This window comes from Ixodes scapularis, unplaced genomic scaffold (assembly GCF_016920785.2).
Source record: "Ixodes scapularis isolate PalLabHiFi unplaced genomic scaffold, ASM1692078v2 PGA_scaffold9__187_contigs__length_104089568, whole genome shotgun sequence".
Classification (NCBI taxonomy): domain Eukaryota; kingdom Metazoa; phylum Arthropoda; class Arachnida; order Ixodida; family Ixodidae; genus Ixodes; species Ixodes scapularis.
Window position 1 is genome coordinate 42,117,572 of NW_024609884.1, and position 21,421 is coordinate 42,138,992.

The window sequence follows — 21,421 nt, forward strand, 5'->3', positions numbered from 1 at the left end:
AGCTAAACAGACTCAACACCATCGTCCAGTCTCTACAGGAGGAAAACAAGAGGTATAAAGAATACGCCAATCACCAACGGGCACTCGCAGCCCAATTCTTTATGGAAAAATGATTAAAGTACTCCAGTGGAACTGTCAGGGGCTTCGCAAACGGGCGGCGGAGCTTCGGATACGACTCCTGGACAAGCCCGATGAACGTCCTGACGTAATGTTACTTCAGGAAACTAACACGTCAAGCATCAACTTTAGCGGCTACACAGCCTACTCCAGCCCATCAATCACATCCAAGCGCCCAGGTTACTCGGCTTCCCCACCGGGAAAAGCTATTGTCTACGCAAGGAGCGACTGGTATCAACACCAGGTCGATCTTACTCCATACTGTGATGAGTAACAAGAAGTGGTTGGAGTTCGCGCAACGGTTCAGCAGACGAACCACATTTTTGTGTCCATCTACTTCAGACCGCTTAGAGACAAGACGCATACAAGAAACCACGGATGGATCGCTCATCTGCACGATGTATACCCCCGAGAGCAGAAGCACTACGGCGGAGCCTTCAACCTCCAACACCAAACGTGGGGCTACGCACAGTCTTCGAACGGAGCGGAAGATCTAATAGGTGAGATGCAAACATTTCGTTTGCAATTGGCAAACAAGAAAGGAACCAAGACAAGACTGGGAGGAGCCGGACAGAAGGACGCGACACCAGATCTATCATGGACGACAAATCAGTGCATACAGCATCAAAAATGGAAGTGTCTCCTAGACCCATGGGGTAGCGATCACTTCCCCATCCTCTTCGAGTTCTCGCCCACAAAGAAGGTAAAGAACATGACAAAGAAACGAGTGGCCAAGACCGTTCACTGGGACAGTTCAGGGACGTCCTTAGGGAAGACAAATCAGAAGAGTCCAGCTTCGAGAGCCTTCTCAACAGCGTCCTGCAGGCAGCCACAATCAAGACAAACGTCGAAGAAGACGCTCCTAACCCTGATATTTTCCTTCTCAACCTCTGGGCCAAGCGACTGCAAGCGGTGCAGAAGTACCGAAAGGGGTACAAAACCCCACTAGGCAGGCATGCAAGCTATTACTAGAGCGACGGTGGAAGCAAAGGTGTACGCCCAAAAACTAGACTCACGCCGCTGGCTAGATTACAGCGCTTCACTTTCCGACAAGACCTCGATCACGAAGCTCTGGGCTACGAGTCGAGCCTTGCTCGGAAAAAAGAAGACTAAAGGAGCGACGCAGACACTAGCTCTCAAACTGAACACGTCTGAGGAACAGTTGGCCAGAATGTCGGGAGATCTCTTCTTTCCTCAACCTGACCTAACCGGCTGCGCCTCCCCTTACTATCAAGAAATTCTGGCTCCCGATCACGAGATGGACCGTCTCTTTACGCGCGGAGAACTCGAGTGTGCCTTGAATCAAGGGAAGTTACACACGGCACCAGGATCAGACAAAATCACTATGGCTATGCTACGAAACCTCCCAGACAACACGAAAGAACAACTCCTAGACATGATCAACCAGATCTGGGAAACTGGCAAACTTCCCCAGCAGTGGAAGCACTCCCTCGTCATACCAATTCCCAAGCCGGGCAAAGACAAAGGTGCACTCTCCAGCTACAGGCCAATCTCTCTAACGTCATGCTCATGAAAGTTAATGGAACGAATGGTACTTGCAAGAATCGTATGGCATCTGGAATCTACGGACGCCTTCCACCCCGCCCAGAGAGGGTTTCGACCGTGTCTCGGAACGCAAGAAAGCCTCGCCCTCATATCGGCTGACGTAATACGAAACATCAACCCCAACCGCGCAACCATCAGAACAATTGTGGCGGTTGATGTCAAGAAAGCTTTTGACTCGGTCCCACACGCATCAGTCATCAAGGAAGCCCGAAGACTCGGCATAGTCGGAAGGCCGCTGAACTTTGTCAAGAACTTCCTGGAAGGGAGAACGTTCTCGGTACGCTGCGGCTCGTACGACAGCGAACCGAGAGTGAACCGAGTAGGAGTCCCACAAGGCTCCGTGCTGTCACCAACGCTCTTTAATATCGCGATGGCAGCCCTGCCTCACGAACTTGCAAAGATCCCCAACTTGGGCGTCACCGTGTACGCGGACGACGTCTCGATATGGACCAAGAACGACGACATTGCAAGACAGCAAGACACTCTACAAGCGGGCCTAGATACAATCGAAGCCCACCTATGCAGGGTGAAAACGCAAGCCTCTCCGGAGAAAACCAACTACACCGTAATCGCACCGAAAAGACACCGTCTCGCCAAGATTGCAGAACAACTAAACCGCGTTCTTGCAGGCAAGCGAATCGAGCCATCCACGTCTGTCAAGATATTAGGGATCACTATTGAGGAGACCGGCAAGGCAGACATCTGGCTCCAGGACACACTAAAACATTGCAACTCTGCCCTTAATGCCATTCGGCGCATCTGTAGCGCAAGGGGTGGAGCGTGAGAAGAAATTGCCAGAAGAATGGTCAAAGCTTTAGTAGTTTCGCGTGTCTGCTACGGGGCTCGGCACTACTGGCTGACCAAGGCGCAATGGCAGAAGCTCGAAGCTCTGAACAACCAAGCAAAAAGAATAATCACGGGCCTGCACAAGTTCTGCCCCCTGGGCAAGCTGAACGAACACGCTCAGATTAACTCCCTACACGAAACCGTTGTTGCCCGCACGGTCGCACACGGGGAGAGACTTAAGCATACACGAAAAGGGAGAAGGATCCTGGAACTCCTATTGAGATGTACCGGAGACCTACCCAAGCTACCACAAGAACTCCCGCCATGGGAAGATCATGCAGAAATCACAGACAACAAACCAAGCACGCGGAAGGGCGACAAAAAGCAACAAGACCGCCTCGCTAGGGCACACATCAAGATGACGGAGGCGTGGAAAGAAGGAACGAACGGGATCGTGGCTGCATACACGGACACTGCTTCGATAGACGGCCCCGTCACTCTAAAGACCGCGGCTGTTATCTTTCCAACACTAGGCACAAGCGCAATCAAGAACCTTCCAGCCCGCACCTCGGTGAAAGGGGGAGAACTTGCAGCAGTCCGCCTTGCCCTCGAGACGGCCCTTGCATTACCTGAACCACCACCAGAGCATCTCCGGATATTTACGGACTCTCAGGAAGTGGTAAAAGAATGCAGAAAATCAAGAAGCCCTAGCGTAGAAGTGCGTAATATCAAGAAACTCGCCTCACTGCTACTAGCAAGAGGCATGACTACGAGAATAGCCTGGGTTCCAGCACACGCAGGAATACCCGGTAACGTAGAGGTGCATCGACTCGTCCGCGCGTCCCTTCTCGCTCCCCGTGACCGAGACGATACACTTTCACTGCAAGACCACGACCACGGCTACGCTCCCGTCCGCAATCGGGCACCGGCTAGTTGAGCACGAGAGGAAGACTGCAACGATGGAGGGTACGATCCAGGAGAGTAACGTACCCAAATCAAGCAAGAATACCAATCAACACTCTGGGAGAAACTTCCCCCAACACCAAACCCTCCTCTGCCAACAGGGTTTGGAAGAAGGGCCAAGGTCCTCCTGGCCAGGATCAGAACAGACACAACATTAACACCAGCGCGGATAGCATCTTGGAGCCGCGGGAAGAGATCCGGCACCTGCACCAAGTGCAATATGGGCGCCAAGGCGGACACTTTTCACTTGTTGTGGGAATGCCCCAAATACAAGATCACCAGGTCGAAGCATCGACCGAGTAACATTGCCTCTCTGGAAGGTTGGACACACCCGCCGGGCGAAGAGGACAACAAGAGAAGCATCCTCCGAAGTCTCATAGATTTCATCTACGAGGCGAAGCTGGATATCTTCATTTAGCCCAGTTTAATCCTTTTTTTTTTTTTTTTGCCAGCGTCCAGACTTTGCAACCGCCGACGCACACCCCGATCCCTTACCCTTATTTTATGGCCAATAAACGCTTTCTGAACTGAACTCCGGCGGTTTCAGGATTTAGGCTTTCAAAAAAACATCGAAGAACGTTCTCCGAAAAGCAAAAAGTGTCCCAGGTGCCGGCGTGCCCATGGAAGTTGGAACCAGCTGTGGGTTTGAGTCTACATGGTGAGTACTCGCCTATTCGCTTGACTTTTTCAGTGCTTTCTTTTCGGAGCGTTTGTGAAGTGTCCTTGTGTGTGTGTGCAGGAAGCGTGAAGGCGAACGTGTGGGGCTCTTTGTCGCACACGTGCTTTGCGCATGGGATGACCTTCGAGCTTTTCCCAAGGAAGTCCCTTATTAACCGACCTGTCACTGAGCGAGCAGTCAGATTGTGGGAACGCACACAGAGGCGAAGGTCCCACCGAAGCCGGAGTAGGGGGACGGGTCTTCGTAAGTGTATCGGGAGCTTTATCTCGTGGATCGGTGGACAAGACGAGTTCTACAAATCGGGTGGCGCCTTAGTACCACCAAACTAGGCTGTGTGTTTCGCGGAACCCTTGACTGCTAAAGGTACCCATTACGTGCTGGCGCTCGTATTTGCACCCCGTTTGCTTTCACTGCGGGTGTTCGAATTCAGGTTCGATTCTCTGCATTGATGATGTTGCTTGCGAAGAGTTCTTTTTTGACTAGGGCACGAACTTTTTATACAAAATGCTCTATATGTTGCCCTTATTTGCTAGCCTAGTTTATTGTGAAGGTTGTGGAGAAAAAACGCGCATTGAGTAGTTACGAAATATATATATATATATATATATATATATATCAGGGTGTCGAACCGGAACCGAACCGAACCGAAAACCGGAACCGAACCGGTATTTTTTCCGGAACTGAACCCGAACCCGAACCGTTATATTGTTATCGCGATGAACCCGAACCGGAACTGAACCGGAAAAAAAATAACGGTTACCGGCTCATGTCAAAACGGTTCGGCCACGCGCTGTTGACAATGAATGTGCTATCAATGCCATTTGTTTTTTAAGTGCCGTCAACTGACACACACCTCGCTTACATATTTTTCTTCTCCACTCAGTCTTAGGAATATAAACGCTGCATCCATGAATCTTGACAAACGCTGCATCCATGAATCTTGACATAGGAACCAGTATTGCGCTGGTCGCGGCTTGCACGGAAGAAGAAAAATTGGAAGGCTGTGCAAAAAAAAAAAAAAAATCGCGTCACGGGATTTCATTTTCCTACAATCTCGTAAATCCTAAATGCTGCTGTGTGCTCACTTCATAACACGTTTCTAGAACGCGCGAGTTCTTGAAGCTTGCTTCCATCGGAATGAGAAAAGAAAAGGCTGTGGAGTTTGATAATAATGCATCCGGTTTCGTATAGGCACTTAGAAGCTAACATATTTGTGAGACAGCGAACTCTTCTATTTTAATATTTATCCTATTACGTCCTTCTGGCGTTGCGTTCGGTGAAGTGTTTTTCATATTCTGTATCTTGTTTAATGAAAACTTCTCTAAGGGTCTAATTTGAGTTACCGAAGGCTAGTTCAAATAAAGAAAGCTGTATTTTCTCCCCACTGTTCCTTCAATTTCTTACACGCCGAGGTGGCGGGATAGTTAGCGAGTTCTACTTGTAAGTGGGTTTGTAAGGATATCGCGGATTTTACAGCTACTGCGTCGGACCCAATTAGATGAAGTCCGAATGCGTAAACGTCGGTGAGGTAACCTTTGAGTGCACATAAATAAACCATTCCTGGTAGAAATCCCTGAGCCTTACACTACGATGTATCCCGTTTCGTATGTGCTGATTTCAGATGTTTTATTTGTAATTTATTTTGATGTTGCAATTTGTCATTTATAATTTCCGAACCGGTTCGCGAACCGGTTCGCGGATCGAATTAATCGAACCGGAACTGAACCGGAACAAAATAAATTTACCTGAACCTGAACCGTAACCGAACCCGTATTTTTTTTCGGTTCGACACACTGATATATATATAATGTAGTGTCGAGTACCGTCCGACGGCACTCTTGCAGAACGTTCACGTGCCGTGCAGTGGCACTCCACTCGCGTCTTCGAGTGCCGTCCGAATGTCTTATATAAAGCGAATTGTCAAAACGAGTTTTTCAAAGTTGTAGCGTAGCTTATTGGAAATTGTAGCGTAGCTCGCCTCATAGCCAGCGGACCCGGGTTCGATCCACAGTGTGGGCTTACTTTTTTAAATCTTTTTCTGTAACATTTTGGTTCGTCGAGGCATTTGGCGATATTTACGTCATTTCTTTTTTACCATTAACACTTGGGGGGGGGGGGGGGGGGGGGAAGGATGTCGACGAAACTTTGCTTAAAGGGGCCCTGCAACAACTTTTTGACTGGTTTTTAATTTGCACCGAACTTGAGCGCACTGAACGTAGTAACTTAAAGAAACTTTTCTTTTCTCAAATTTCGCTTTATTTTAAAAGTTATGGGCCATTTAGAATTACCGAAACAAACAAAAAATAACCTCCTTCATGACGTCGTAGGTCCTGGCTTGAGTGGCCGTGAACTAGAGGAGTAGTGAGCTCATCGAGCGCTTACGGCTGCCGCACTCCGTGTCGACGGCTCGAGAGGGCGCCACTAAAGCACGTGTTGGATAGGCTGTATGAGACGGGCGGCCAGGGCGGCTTGCATTGCATTTGCTGCGCGATTAAGGACTAATTTGGCATAACACTTCATTGGCCACAAACTACAGCAAACACGGTGTAAAAATCAGTTCAGAACGGGAGCCACTTCGCGCTGCCATACCGCCAAATGGCCAAATCGCCAGCCAAGCCCGCGCCGAAAGCCTTCGGAACGCTCGGAACCGGTCGGATCCTCGAGCCGGTATACGATCGCAGCGCCGCTGCATACATCCGAAACCTTTCTACGCTCGCTGTTCGTCGGAGCCTCATCCAAGAGCCTTTTCTAGTATGCGCCGTTTCTTCCGCCGCTGGGCGGCGGGATTGTCGATGAGTCTTTTCTTGTTTACATACTTTATAAACTGTATTTGTTTCTTTTCTGATCTAAATTACCAAACAAAAACTACTTTCATACATAATTGAAACGGTTTGCGACATTATATTTTGTATTTCGACTAAAAAAAAAAAAAGCTTTTAGCGGCTCTGAGCAGTGGTATGCCCAGGACCAAAGACGTCGCATACTGCGCGCTTTCGGCAACGCGGGTCGCCCTCGTAGGTGGAGGAGGTTTCCGCGTCTTCCGGTTAAAATATGACTCACTGATATTTAGTTACTATCTCCCTGCCCGCTAAGTTGCCCAAACCCCAAGGGATGTGGAAACCGTAAAAAAAGGAAGACGCTTAAATATGATTGCAGGGCCGCTTTAACTACAGTGGCCTAGAATGGAGTAGTGGGCTCACCGCGCCCGCTTGCTGATGCGGTTCATGTCTAAATTGAGAGATGTCGCTCCGGTAGGCTCCTCTTGAAGCTTTCCCGCGCGCTTCTGCGATCGCGGGAGTATCACCGCGCGTATATGCGTTGGTGTTTTCTTTATCAGATAGCTGGGAAGATTTGGAAGAATCGTAGGAACTCCGGTCAGCCGAAAGCATTGGTTTCCCACGTCTGAACGCGTACTTCTTCGCCGTTGAGGACGTGCACGTAATTTCCAATTACGAACTGTGGTTCAAAATGTAATTCGCACGCAACAGAAGTCTCATCCAACGTCTTGTCCGTTCGATGCTACTTCTTATTGGACAGCTTTCGCCGCTCCTCGCCTTCGGGTACACGGAAGAAAAACACCTTTGGCGCGTCCTTTACGCGAGCGTACCCTCTTCTACAGTCAGGCACAAAACAGTAGTTTCGATGGCGATTAGGCATTCTCGCATTTGAGTCGAAGAACAAAACCGCAAGAGAACTGTAATCACAGTGACCACACGGCAAGGGCACGCAGACGAGCACACGGGAACTGCAGTCACTCACTTAACGCCAAAACCGAAGCCGAACAAAAAGACTCGCGGCCGGGCGTAGCCGGGATGCCGGACGCTTCAAGACGAGTCGACAGCAGCGCCCCCATAAACCTCCGACATAGAACGCCTCACCTCAAAACATGCGCGAGAAAGGGCGGTGAGCTCACTACCGCATTCTAGGCCAATGGAGTATTGGGAGTATTCACTGGCGGCCATAACTGTGTGCGCGGCTCCTGAGCGCGTGCCGACGTCGAGCTTCCGCGGTTCTTTTGTAACGTGCATTCAGCACCATCAGAGTGTTGCGGAGTTGCCACTCCGCAGTTGGAATGATTCCGGAATCATTCAGAATTTTCGCGACCCCGGAATGGAATGGGAATGGAATTAGATGCCTTTTGCCCGGATTGAAATGAAAATAAAATGGGCCCGGTTCTTTATATTTTTTATTTATTTATTATTTATATATATATATATATATATATATATATATTGGGGGGGGGGGGGGGTACGTTCAGCTATACCGAACCAGTAAGCGAGTAAGTTGTTCAGAAATAAAATGAATACAAAAAACAAGCATCGAGCAGCAAAGCAAAGAGCAGAGGGGGGAGAATCAGAGGGGGGGGGGGGGGGGGGGTTCGGGTCCGCGGTTGCGCCTTTCACGGACGCGCTGGCGGCGGGCTTCACTGGTGTTACACGAGAGCGAAACAAGAAACCAAGCACTAAGCAAAACAAACGAAGGGTGGGCGCATAGAAAGAAACCGCCATGCACGGCTCCTCATCGTCCTTCTTGTCTTGCATTTTTTTTTTTTTTTTTGCGACGGCATGGAGAAAGCATGCGCGCGCAAAGACTGAGTTCTGGGAGCGGGGGCAACTCATAACTCGCAGAGCTCTGATAACTCGTTGACTCCCACGCCACCGTAAGATGACCAGTTATTGTTTTCTTATTGGCGACGTGAGCGATCGAAAGCGTCGCTGTGGTCGGCCCACCACAATTGGTCGAATGCTAACTATGACGTCAGCAAAGGATGTCTCATCAACGGAAATAAGGGGATTGTAAAAACTTCAATTTTGACGGTGTTGGCAGCGTTGCTTTGAGAGCGCTCTGATTTCAGGCTTCCACCATGCCCATTACAGACACCATCAAACTTGTTGTTCACAAGGTAATGACGTCACGAAAGGTAACCAAACGAGGGCGCCACCGAAACATCTCGGCGCTAATAGTTCGAGGAGCGTTGTTTAGCACGCGGCGGCCAACCCTGCTGCCTCCCACGTTCATACGCGCGCACTCCTTTGAAGTGAGAAATCTGGGTTTCTTTCTGCATTAAAACAAAGCGAGATTCACCTATCTCTTCTCCTCTCGCGCTTTGCTCCGACTCTTGTTTTTTTTATACTGCATTTTTACGTGTAAGTCCGCCTTTTACTTCCTCTTAGTTCCGATGCTTGTTTTCTGTGTTATATATTTTACATTCAGGTGGGTTAGGGCATAGCCTTTACAAGCAAGCTAGCGGATTCCCGTTCATTTCCTTTGACTTTAGTCTCTGCATACTTTGTTTCACCTTGCGATGGAACGCTGCGGACGCTACGAGTCACCCCAGGCAATCCAGCACCGTGAGATTAGTAAAATCAGTGCTTTTTTTAGGCATTTAGCATTTTTTTTTTGCAATTGTTTATGCGTTTGATAATGTCAGCTTTCAACTGCTTATGCCGGCAACAGAACAAGGCTGGGCAGTATCGTATTTCAGCAATACATTTTGTATCTGTATTTGTGTATCGCGCAATACATTTGTTTACCAGTATCTGTATTCCTGTATCAAATACATGCAGATTGTTTATTTTTATCGGGATAATATCAGGATGAAATGTATTTCGTTACATTTCTTGAGAATTACCTCCCCCCCCCCCCACCCCCCTCCCCCGAAAAACAAAATACAAGTCCGAACGCCTTTTTTTTTTGCTTTTTTTTATTTCTGAGGGCATTAGGGTCAATAAGATATTGGTGCATTGTTCCTATGCTGTGCAAGGTTCCTTCCGATTTTACAAATGATTTTTCTCTTCTGAGAAATGTTGCGTAGTCGGCATTCGAAACAGGTAGCGTACCAGGAGTTGAGTCGGAGCATCTCCTACCGCAGGTCCATAGGTAGGCCTTTCATGAGTCATTGTTTACTGGCATACGGTGCCCGCTTCTAGTTAGTTAGAACCTTGAGAAATAGGAAACCAAAGGAAGTGTTGCTTGGCCTGTGGCCGAGTAGCTGAGTCACAATCCGCTGCAACACGAGTGTAACGGTGTTTGACTTGAAATAGTAGGATCGACTGAAGCAGTGAAATTCAACACATATTCGAATGCGTCTGCGCCTGTTAAAAGGGTATTTCCTCGGGCTAGTTGGTGGTACATTTCAGGATTAAAAGCGCTAAAAGACCAGGACGAGTAAACGAAGACACACACACAATAGCGCGCACTTGCAACTGAGGTTTAATCTGATTTAAAGCAAAGAAGAAACATATATGCCTTGTCAACAACCATCCACGTCATGTAAACACATTGTTCAATAATCTACATATAATATTTCTAGCTTGAGTTAAAAAAGGACTGAAGATACGCCGCCTCCGAATCGTACAATGCTATCGATGGGGCGCTGATGCACGTGTCGCCGTCGCACTTCCTTATGAAAAACTCCTCCGAAATTTCCTTAGTCAGTTTGTTACGACTCCTGCTCAGGATAACAGTTTCCTGAAGCTTTGAGTCAAAATCGCATTGGTGGCAGTGCATCCCAAGATTACCCGAGGCCGAAGATCTTACTTCCAGTGCGTGTTCCCTTAGTCTGTCGTCGACGCACCTTCCGGTTTGTCCTATGTAAACCCTCCCACACGTTAAAGTATTCTATACACCACCCCTTCCTGACACTCCACATATTTAGTTCCATGCTTCTTCTTACATATACCACCCTCAAATCTCCCCTTTCTAATCTTTGTTCCCTTAGTCTGTCGTCGACGCACCTTCCGGTCTGTCCTATGTAAACCCTCCCACACGTTAAAGGTATTCTATACACCACCCCTTCCTGACACTCCACATATTTAGTTCCATGCTTCTTCTTACATATACCACCCTCAAATCTCCCCTTTCTATTCTTTGTTCCCTTAGTCTGTCGTTGATGCACCTTCCGGTTTGTCCTATGTAAGCCCTCCCACACGTTAAAGGTATTCTATACACCACCCTTTACTTGCACTCCACATATTAAGTTCCATGCTTCTTCTTACATATACCCACCCTCAAATCCCCCCTTGCACTCCACATATTTAGTTCCATGCTTTGCCTTACATATACCCACCCTCAAATCTCCTCTTTCTATTCTTAAAGAAATAACAAAGGACTGAAGATACGCCACCTCCGAATCGTACAATATTGTACGATTCGGAGGTGGCATATCTTCAGTCCTTTGTTAACTCAAGCTAGAAAGATTATATGTAGATTATTGAAAAATGTGTTTACATGACGTGGATGGTTGTTGACAAGGCATATATGTTCCTTCTTTGGTTTAAATCAGATTAAACCTCATTTGCAAGTGCGCTCTACTGTGTGTGTGTCTTCTTTTACTCGTCCGCGTCTTTTAGCACTTTTAATGCAGAAAAGTCTATGCCCGTAATATTGCACTGCTCAAGGGTACGTCATCAGTAGACGTGGACGTGACCAGCTGCTCTGCTGACTCGATAATCAGGAAGGAGGCCAGACTTGGCCTCGTTGTGCCGACCCAGACTTCGTACACCTGCCACTCGTCTCGAGCGTGCTGTCTCTCGGAGAGCTCGCACCTTTGCCGGCCATCTCAGGTCGCAATCCACGAGGTCTCTGTTTGGGTGATGCTAAGCGAAACTTGAGGACTGTCATTCATGCGTTCGAGGCAGGGGGTCGGCATGAAGGACCGTCACAACAGGGATGCCACCGTATCGATTTTTCAACCGTAACAAATGATAAGACATGTGCTCCAGGATACTCCAGGTGGTCCACTATTCTCGAAAATTCCAAATGCAACTGCCTACATGATCTTCAACGAGGTCACCTACAACGAAAGTACGTATTGTCCTTTCATACAGCAGTGTGGGAAAAGTTTCATGTTCAAGGAAACACCTACAAATACAAGAATACTAATTCATTCCACCGTGACGTCATATGATCAGTGTTGACAGCGGTGCCCTTATTGGACAGGGGAGTGGCGATGTTATGATGGAATGTATTTAGAGGTCGAAGTCCTTTAGCACCACTCTTCAGACAGACAGGATGCCAGGGAAGGGACCGCGGTCAATCCTTGGGAACGTTTTTTTTTTAACCCATTGAAGACTGCTCTCTGTCCGGAACCACTACCTTCAAGGCGAAGTGCCAAGCCTGCGGGATAGTAATTTTGGGATAAAAAACTTCCACTTCATACTTAATAAAGCCTCATCTCAGTTGGCGTTTCAAAGAAATTCGAAAATTGTATTGCATTATCAGTATTTGTATTTCTGCCCTGCCTAAAATGTATTCACGTATTTGTATTTCCAAAGACTTTTTTGCCTCCTTTTAAAATTTATTTCCGTTACGTATTGCGATGCATTTTCACAGACATGTTTGAGTATCAGTATTTTAGCTACTATTTTCATCTGTCCCAGTATTTTTATCTCCAAATACATTTTTTAGTATTTCTGCCCAACCCTGCAACACGATGTAGCTGTCAAGTACCTTTTTTAAGTTTAGGACTTAGAGGAATGGAATGGAACGATTCAGCCATTACAGGAGTGGGAATGGGCCCAGTGTCCCCATTCCTAGGAGTTGAATGGAATGGAATTATCGAAAACTCTGATTCCCCGGAATGGAATTGGAATGGAATGGGGGGTGCCCATTCCGCAATTCAGGAATGCCGGTCTTCGCAGGCTATTAATGTAAGCTCTTTCTGAGCGTGCGCTTTAAACATCGCCCTCAAATATGGCGTCCAGTGAATACCCCTCCTAGTAAAGCATTTGGTAAAACAAAGCTTACCTTCTGCATATATGCAATGCCCTCAATTTAATTAAAATTAAGACACCGACTTGACATAACACAAAAAACAGTCTTCTTCACCATCCCATTATCATTCCTCTTCCCCATCCCATCGTCATCATCATTCCACATGTATCCAGTCAACAAGCCGTCATCACCCACAACATCAAGCCGTATCGCCCAGAAGCTACATTTCAACATCGCCATGCACCTCATATATTATATCAGCCTATAATCGTCCTTACTACTTTTTAAAGTATATCAGCTCATAATCAGCCGTATACTTTTTATTCGGCCGGCTCGTCTGCGAGCTGGGTACGCTGGAAGAACTCTCCAGGCGTTCGAGACCGGTCTGCCAAAAGTCAGCAAGGAGCCCATGTAGGCCCCACGAAGGTCACCGTCGCGAAGACCGCTGCTGGGCCTAACGCTCTTCACCCTCTTCACCATTCCATCATCATCATCATCCACCATGCATCCAGTCAACAAGCCGTCATCATCCGCAACATCAACCCGCACCCTCGCCCACAAGCTCCATTTCAACATCGTCATGCACCTTGTATATTAGAGCGCAGCTCTTAGGCCCCCGTTTTCGTGTTTCGAGGCGTCGGTATCGGCGGGAAAATAGACGCCAAGTGACATCAACAACAATTCAGTTTCCCCGCAAAATTTAGCGGGGAAAATAACGTCACATGACTTGGTGTCACGCCACCTATGAACATATTCAATTTCTCCGCTACATTTAGGGGAAAAATTTACGTCCCGTGACTTCAACAGCAATTGAACAGCAGTGACCTCAACAGCGGGCAATCGAATTGCTGTTGAGGTCACGTGGAGTGAATATTTCAGCTAAATGTAGTTGGGAGACTGTGGGAGAAGGGAAGGGTAATGAGCAGGAGGATGGTGGTACGCAGGAGGAGGAGGGAAAAGGAAGAGGAGGAAGAGTGGAGGATAAGGAGGAAGAAGAAAGGAGGAATAGGAGAGACGAAAGGCGGAAAGGAGGGGAGGAGGAGAGGGTACGGAGGAGGAGGAGGGGCTTACCCTCCCTTCCATACCCTCCTACCCTTCTCCTCAAGAGCTGCGCTCTAATTTCGCGTTAGACAGATTTCTAAACTTTCACTTTATATCAGCCCACAATCAGACTTACTAGACGCGGCACCGCGGGCCTCTGTGGTACAGGTTACCTCACCGCGGAGCCGTGGTTGTCCTGAGTCATTAAAGATTACTATTAAACGTTTCGCATCTCATGCGGTAGACATATTCAGTAAGTACAGCTGCTGTACTTACTAAAGATATCTCCCGCATGGGTGGCGAAACGTTTAATGATTTTGTTTGTTTGTTTTTATGGGTCCTTATTTTAATTATGTCATGTCCCGGCGTTTGGAGTATTTTTGCGTGCCGTCAGTTTGGACGTGGCTACACACTTGTTTATCACATCATATCATCACTGCAATTCAGCTCGCGCTCTTTGGTGTGTGACATGCATTGTATTCTGTTTCATACTTATACTCCGTTCATCCTTAAAGACAGATGACCAGTTCGCGCTTTCCGCTTTTCCTTCGCTTACTCCTCCCCCCTCCCCTTTCACCCTGTCCACCGGCGCCTGTTTCCTTCTCCCCATGGTGAGGAGCATCGTCTCTCTTGCCGAATCTCAAGTCTGGTCGTCGGCCTTTAAGCTGACACTAGAAGCTATGCCTTCAATGCGAGCTCGCTGGCTTTAGCGGTGCTTAGCAAGAGCAGAAAGCTCGCGCTGAAGGCGGAGCTTCCAGTCTCAGCTTAAAGGGGCGATGAAACGAGTTTTGTATTTTGCGGAAATACCGCTTAGAGCGGATCCCTGGCGTTAATGACCTGTGAAATAACCATTCGTTTTTCACCACAGGCAATCGAAGTCGCAGAAAAAAAATAAAGAAAAACAAGCAGAGTTCACCCCCTCAACTCGCTGCCAGAATAAGTGGCCACGTGATCTGGACCCGATTATATGTCGCCAATGTTGATCATAGCCATGCGCTGGGCTTAGCAAAGCACAGTACACGCGCTTTGTTCCAGACATTGTTATGGTTCGGCTGTTGTTGTCATTGCAGCGATTGGACACAGGACACTACCCTAATGCTTCTCAGGCTGTAAATTATCACGAGCCCAAATCGAGTGCCGACGCAATGCTCGGGTCCAATCTATGAGCCGCATTCAAATATCGTCACTGGGCGGGACTGCTACCGCCCAGCTACGTCATCAGGTTTTGCGAAGGAGAGATTGAATAAAAACGCTCGGTTTTGTCCTCGAAATTACAGTCTAACAAGGGAGTCCCACTTGAGTCCCACTAGTGCCAGTAAGCTCGTGTAAAGTGACAAACATTCCAATTGAATATCGTTGCACCGCCCCTTTAAGGGTGAACGGAGTATATGGTGTAGTCACTGGCGACCATATCTGTGTGCGATAATGCTGAGCACGTGCTGATGGCGAGCTTCCACAGTTATTTTGCAACGTGCACCCCGCACCATCAAGATTGCCGGTCTTGGAAGCCTATTAATGCGAGCTCATTCTGAGCATGCGCTCTAAACAGTGACCTGAAATGTGGCGGCCAGTGAATACCCCCTATTGGCGACGTGACCGATCGAAAGCGTCGCGGTGGTCGGCCTTTCACGATTGGCCGACTGCTGACTTTGACGTCAGCAAAGGTTTTCTCATTGACGGAAATAAGAGCAATGTATGAACTTCGATTTTGACGGTGTTGTCAGTGTTGGTTTAAAAGCGCATTCATTTCGAGCTTCCACCATGCTAATTACGAACACCATCGAACATGTTTTCCAGAAGGTAATGACGTCACGAGAGGTAACCATAGGAGGGCGGCACCCAAACATCTCGCCGCTAATTAGCGGCGAGATGTTTGGGTGCCGCCCTCCTATGGTTCCCCCTTGTGACGTCATTACCTTGCGAACAACAAGTTCGATGGTGTTTGTAAATAGCATGGGGGAAGCCTGACATCATTGCGCTCTCAAAGCAACACTGCCAACACCGTCGAAATTAAAGTTCTTTCATTCCTCTTATTTCCGTCGAGGGTATACCCTTTCCGACGTCATAGTCAGCTTTTGGGCCAATCGTGGAAGGCCTACCACAGCGACGCTTTCGGTCGCGCACGTCGCCAATAGTGTACAACGCTGTCAAAGAAGCTGACGCGAGCATGGGGTTTGATCTCGCGGATCATTTGCACGCATTCTCACGCAAACGAGACCATAGATAAGGCCACGCGCTCGGGCCAGTAGCTTTGACAGAGTATTGTATAGACAATTGCAAGCATGGCGCCACAAGTGGTGCCCCATGCGTGCAAGCGCGTGCAACGCGCGGGTGAACGTAGCTTTGGCAAGTTTGAAATCGCACGGGCGTGCCTGCTCGAGCAGAGACATGGCGGCGGCCAGTCGCCCAGCTTGCAATCGTCTATATGGCGACGAGATTAAAGTCCCTTCATGCTTCAAAAGTAGCGCAAGGTGCGTCGATGCACGAGGCCCGTGCAACGTGCAGCTCTTGGGAAGATCATGGCGGCACAGCGCAGGACTGAGCTAGATTTCTGACGTAATTGTTTTCCCAAAAGTGGCGCGCGGCGCGTGTCTCGAGCGTTTTCAATATGAATGGCGCCACTTTTTCCAGGATAGAGGAGCTTTATGCGAGATTGGCGAGATTAGAGTTCCTGTATTAGCGACGTGCGCGGTCGAAAGCGTCGCTGTGGGCGGCTTGCCACGATTGATCGAATGCTGACTATGACGTCAGCAAAGGATTTATTATCGGCGGAAATAAGAGGAAAAAGAGAATTTTAATTTTGACGGTGTTGGCAGTGCTGCTTTAAGAGCGCGATGGTTTCAAGCTTCCACCATGCAAGTTACAAACACCATCGAGCTTGTTCTTTGCACGGTAATGACGTCATGAGAGGGAACCATAGAAGGGCGCCACCAAAACATCTCGCCGCTAATAGACCATTTGCTATATTAGCCGAACATCAAGGAGAATGCAGGGATTGGTGTTCCACGCACCACACGCGCACGCCTTTCCCGTATTAAAGGTTCGAAGTAAATAAGCAAAAAAAAAAAAACGTTCGATTTCAATAAAGTTTATTTTCTCTCTCTCTTGATGAGCGCGCGTGGAAGATGCCATTTGTTTTAGGTATTTCCTTTAGAAAAGTTACTACTGCTGAAGCCAGCACGTGCGGCGCGTGGAACACCAATCCCTGCATTCTCCTTGATGCTTGGGTGATATAGCAATAGGTCTAGAGGCTCCCTACGGGAGCCGGAGTTGCGTGTTCACCCCCAGAGCGCCGGCTTTCCTGCACGGCGTGCGGAGTCTGCTCCTCACGTGACTGAATTCGGCGAATAGCGGCGCCGCGCGTTCGAGGTGCGCGGCGCGCTCAAAAGCAGGGGAACGTACGCCGGGGTTTGTGCAACGTCTACTTTCCTCCACGGCACTTGATCCGGCTCCTCACGTGATCGGATATCGGCGAACAGCGGCGCGGCGCCACGTGGAAAATAGACGCGCAACTCTGGCTCCCTTACCGCTCATTCACACTGGAAGCGGATCCGCGTTCGCAAAGCGGTTGCGAACGCGGTTGTATAAAGATCCAGTGCAATTGCACGTGCACTCCATGACATCAAGTGCGCGTGCAATTGTATTGCGCGCGCTCTTGTCTTAACTCCTCTTTAATTTGGCCATGGCGCTTCTCCCAAATCGACTCCAACAGGTACCTACACAACGTCCATCTCACGATCTATGCGGTAGACGTTTCTCCCTGGACAGTGCGTGGCGACGTTCCGCAGTAACAACGCATCCTTCAACGGGGGATCGACATCGTGGCAAGTCACCTCCAAAGCATAGGCTTAACCGCCTCGCCGTATAAGACAACCTACGTTGTCATAGCCCCCAAACAGGAAAGGGACGCGAACGTTAGCTCAACGTTTCACTTGACTTTCACCAGCCAGCCGATCAGATCACCACCTGAGGTACGCACCCTAGGGCTCCAATTCCACGAAGATGGCACCGCCAAGGCTTGGCTGACAATGGTCAGGGAGCACTAAAGTCATTAGAAGGATTAGCTGCACCAGAGGAGGCGTAGACGAAGAAATTTCCCGCCGCATCGTGAAAACCCTCATTGTCTCCCACATCTGCTACGGCACCCTTTACTACCGACTTACCAAAACACAGTTGAAGAAACTGCATATCCTTAGAAAGAACAAAGCTCGGATTATCACCCTACACCCACCCCAGGACAAGCTCAAGGCACAAGCGAAGCTCAACACGGCTCGAGAAGCCGTAGAGAGAGCACGAGTTCATCTAGAGCGACTCCAACACTCAGCCTCCGGACGACAAATCCTGGCATCAGCTCAGATATCAGAGCCCTTCCGCCTCTCCCTCAGATTGACCTCCCATGGAGTGACGACGTGTGCATCGTGGACGACCGACCGGTACCAAGGGGAGCCGGGCCCACTCGCCCTGACAAGCAAGCCTGCCATGTGTGACAGCACTGCAAACTCGTCCAAGAGTGGATGGACACCAATGAGAAGCTTGCGGTATACACTGATGCGGCTTTCGTCTCCTTCCCTAAACCAGCTTGCTCCGTTGTGGTTGTGGTTCCCCGTCCAGGAATCTACATGGCCGAAACATTGCCCGGAAACACATCGGTCAAGGGAGGAGAACTTGGAGACATCCAGCTAGCACTGCGCACCATCATCCAGATTTTCACTGACTCTGCGTCTGCATTAATAGAATGTCGCTCCCGGCAGTCCCGAGCAAGCGAGTTAGGGCAATCTTACGGATGGCCTCCGACTTATTAGCAGCCGGTACAACCATCAAAGTGTCCTGGATACCTGCCCACGCAGACATCCAGGGAAACTAGCAACCTCACTGCATAACCCACGCGCAGCTAAATACCCCCCCCCCCCCCCCCCCCCCGAGCCGAGTAGTGTGCCAAGTCACCTACAAGAACACGTGTACTCGCTCGCGCCGGGGCTCGGTGAAGATGGCGAAGAACCAGACTACGACCTTGAGGAGGCAAAACAACTCTTCAAAGAAACCTCGAGACAAACCCTGAGCACAGCCAGGACCCCCTGCGTAAATCCGTTCCTGAGCGGAATGGGCAGATGATCAACGGTGCTGCTCCGGAGGATAGTCACAAACACCACATGCATACCGGCGCGCAGCAAGCATTGGACCACGCCCCTCACATCCCCCATTGCCGTTTCTATCAAGATCCCATCCTTCTTACCGATCAAGGTCACCTACTTTGGGGCTGCCCGGAATTCGAAGAAATTCATCGAAACCCATACCACCAGACGTGTTCCAGCAGGAAGGAATGGGCCCGTTTTTAAGACCCTCCCGATAAACACGTCGGGCTGTCATAACCACGCTCGCAGATTTGATCCACGATGTGCGTCTGACCGCCTATTTATAACCCCCCTCAACCCCCTCCCCTGGCCATAGATCCAGGCTTGTAAGCCACCGATCTCACTCAGACTTTCTTTTTCCAAAAGGCCAATAAACGCTTACTGAATATGAATGGATCGTTTGGAAACTATCGCGGAGCCTGCTATGCCCCATTCCTTATTGTGCTGGAAATGTGACATGCGCGTAAGGTGCTGCTAGATTCTCGGTTACTGGCATTGAACGTTAATTCTGAGCAGGAACTCTGAGAATCACTACAGAAAGAATAATTACATCGGTGGTCCATGACCTGAAAGCTGACTATCCACGAGGTAATGCTAAGGCACAAAAATTGCAGGGTGTGAGCGTTCTCTTGATTAATCATTGGATGGCCATTAAAGCACTAATATGCTAGAGGCTTCACTAAGAAAATAGAGGACTTTATGCACACACCGTGGATGAGTACTTCTTGTTGACAACAAGGTTCTTTCTTGGTATCTTCTTTTCTCACGTGGTGCTTAGAGATTCATCACTAAGCAGCTGGCGAAAAGACACGCCAGGAGTCTTCCCCGAGCTTAAATGGCGTTCGGAACACAACAGTAGACTATTTCTGAGGAAACTGGGCAGGAGGGTCGAACTGCGACTATAGCTGGTATTAAGTGGTGGCCATAACTGAGCCCCTTGCTGCTTAGCTCTTGGCATGCATTAAGTAGCAGCTCGCTCTGAGCGTGCGGTGTGAAGTAACGCATAGTTGGCTTGAAGCGAATGTTTTTGACTCATTTTGATGCGTTTGTGACTCATTTTGATGCGTTTGTTACTCATTTTGATGCGTTTGTGACTCATTTTGATGCGAATGATTCAAGCCCGTTCAATGTCAGCCAAACACTCTTTAGCAAACGCTTTCTAGATTTTAAATAATAATATTGTCTTTAATGGAGAGGTCAATAATAGTCCCTGACTGCAATCAAAATAATATTTACTCAATTTGGTAAAAACAATTCACATAAGTGTTTATCTGAAGTATATAAAGTACGTATGCACAAATACGTATGTGCACAACACTTTCAGGAGAAAGGTGCTTCAAATTAAAATATTTGTGATTTCAGATCATTAAATTCTAAGGCTTATAACAGTCAATGATACATAATAAAAAATAATAGCTTCGTTCGCTTTACCTGCACCTCCTCCACCTGTGCGGAAATGTCTAGGGTGGTGTACTTCCGGTCAAATCTCAACACACATACAGGAATACACTGCCCCACACTTTTCTGCACCAGTGCAGGAGGTGCAGGAAATCAAACGAAGCTAATGTTGTGTGCATGTTCAGATGACAGATTGCGTGAAGTTATTAAGCCCTGCAGTGGGCGTCTGGTGCCTCAGCTGCAAATGAGCATTTTAGCCAGTGCAGTACAACCGCTAGCCTGGGGTCTTTAACGTGCACCACATAGTAGTGATACACGACCGCACGCCGGTACGATGATCATTCAGATTGAAACGGGCAAGGGTGGATTGAACCCAGGATCCCTGGGTTCTGCAGCACGAGCTTTCGCTCCACGAGATCGGAGTTGGTGTGCAACTAGCCCACTCGGCCGCCGATCCCCCTCAATTAAACATTTGCTGCAAGGGTGTTCTCGAAGATATTTATGATGATTGTTTTCACTCCCTGTTATTGAATAAACAATGCCTATAGTCAGGGGTTTCCTTTAGACTCGTATACATATAGAAGCTCCGACTCCATTGCTTAAGCCGTCGTTACAAGCGCTCCCCAAAAGTCGTGGTGGATCCATGTATTGGCGCCTATTTCGCGTACGCATCGTCGCCAGCGCGTCTTGCTGCGTGTAGAGGTCCATACGCGCATTCGAGTTTGAACGCGTTTGAGTGTGTTGCGGCGGCCTTGCGGCCAGGAGCGTTGGCTTGCGGAACGACGCGCGCTGTCCAGCAACGCTCGGTGGCGCGACGCAAGGGAGTAGGGACTCGCTCAACTTTCCAAAGCGTTGCGGTGCATTCGACCAATCAGAAGCCGAGAAAGAAAGGAGGGTCACGTGTTCGCTCGCGTCACTCGACGGTGCGTATCCGGCTCTCCGTTAGCAGAACCTGCTTTTTCATTTTTGGGAGCGGTGGAGAATCTGCTAGCGAGTTTTTCAAAGACGGCGATGGTTCAAGCCG

At 48.7% G+C, this 21,421-nt stretch overlaps 1 pseudogene; it reads left to right on the forward strand.

Moving 5' to 3' along the window:
* The first annotated feature begins 2,485 nt into the window (after positions 1 to 2,485).
* LOC115316445 lies at positions 2,486 to 3,850 on the forward strand (annotated as a pseudogene).
* The last annotated feature ends 17,571 nt before the right edge of the window (positions 3,851 to 21,421 follow it).